The sequence below is a fragment of the Rattus norvegicus genome, chromosome 2 (assembly GCF_021556685.1).
Source record: "Rattus norvegicus strain SHRSP/BbbUtx chromosome 2, alternate assembly SHRSP_T2T, whole genome shotgun sequence".
NCBI lineage: Eukaryota > Metazoa > Chordata > Mammalia > Rodentia > Muridae > Rattus > Rattus norvegicus.
Window position 1 is genome coordinate 189,037,138 of NC_141535.1, and position 1,535 is coordinate 189,038,672.

General features: G+C 42.5%; 1 pseudogene; it reads right to left on the reverse strand.

The window, feature by feature from the left end:
- Nucleotides 1–362: 362 nt before the first annotated feature.
- Ndufa7-ps2 (NADH:ubiquinone oxidoreductase subunit A7, pseudogene 2) lies at nucleotides 363–679 on the reverse strand (annotated as a pseudogene).
- Between the last annotated feature and the right edge of the window lie 856 nt (nucleotides 680–1,535).

A 1,535-nucleotide genomic window follows, 5' to 3' on the forward strand; every position in this document is an offset into this window, starting at 1 on the left:
ATCACACATTGCTCATCTAAGAAATTGTAAATTACCAAATGTGCATAAGAGATCATATGCAGCCTGGTTTTTGTTTTGTTTTGTTTTGTTTTTTTGTTTTGTTTTTTTCTTTTTTTGGCCTGTCTTTTCAGAGTTCTCACCCCCTATCCTTCTCTTCTTTTTATCCCCCCCTCTCTTTCTTTCTTTCTTTCTTTCTTTCTTTCTTTCTTTCTTTCTTTTTTTCTTTCTTTCTCCCTTTCTATTTTTTAATGCAACACTCTATGTATTTTTTGTAAATTAGGTCACAGTCTCCCCAGAGGGAATCCAAGGAGTAAAAGTAGTCATGTGACTCTGGAGACATAGCAAGGTAGCCTAGGGCAGAGTCACAGGTATGGCTGGTCCTTGGACAACTCCCACCTCTTCATGGGAGGAATAGGTGTCACTGCCATCTTCTCAGTGGCTGCTGCAGCAGAACTCTTAGCTGTCTTGCTGACACCAGGGCCTTTTGTGAGGATATCATGATTGAGGGAGGCACTACTTCCTGGCGCCCATCATGAGTACAGCAGTAATTGTTGGACATTAAACAGCTTGTGACTGGGACCCATGAGGAGCTTAGGAGGTGGCTGGGTCCCCAGATGCCCAGTTACGCAGCTTTTGGATAGTGCCGAGAAGCAGACGCCATATTCCTTCCACTCCAAAGGACGCCGGTGACAACTCTCCCCTCGCCTATTTCTAATACAAATTTTGTCATTATTCAAGCATAGCAATATAGTTGGGTCTCTACGTTTATGTGTTCAGTATCTAGAGAATCAATCAACTGTAGGTCAAGATTAGGTGGGAGATTTGTCATTGTTGAACCTGTCCAGATTTCTTACCATTGTTTCCTAAAGTATAAGGACTACTTACATAATCTACATTTCATTGACTACGGCAGGTAACCCAGGAATGATTTAAATATACAATGGGGTGTGATAAATGATATGCAAACACCATGCATTTTTATAAGAGACTTATGCATTTTTAGATAGTATCCTCAGTGAGACCTGGAACCACTTTACCTCTTACTCAAGTGTAGCTGTATCTTTATTCAAATTTATTTTTTAAATTTATTTATGAATTTACATCTTAAATGTTGCCTCTCTCCCACTCACCTGCAGAGTTCTTTCCCCATTCTCCCCTCCTTTCCCCTCTGAGGGGGTACCCCTCAGGTATTCCCCCCCACTCTGGGACATCAATTCTCTACAGGATTAGGCCCATCCTTTCCCAATGAAAGGGATATGTGTGGGGCAGGAGGGCTCGGACAAGCCTTTATATGCCCTTCAATTGTTAGCTTTGTCTCTGGGAGCTCCTAGGGGTTTAGGCATTTGAGACTATTAGCTTTCCAATGGGGTTACCATCACCTTCACTTTCTTTAGTCCTTTTCCTAACTCTTCCATAGGTGTTTCCCCAACCTCCTTCTAATGTTTAGTTGTGGGTATCTACATCTGTCTCAGTAAAGCTGCTGGGTAAAGCCAGCCTCTCAGAGGACAGCTATGCTAGGCTCCTGTCTGCAAGCA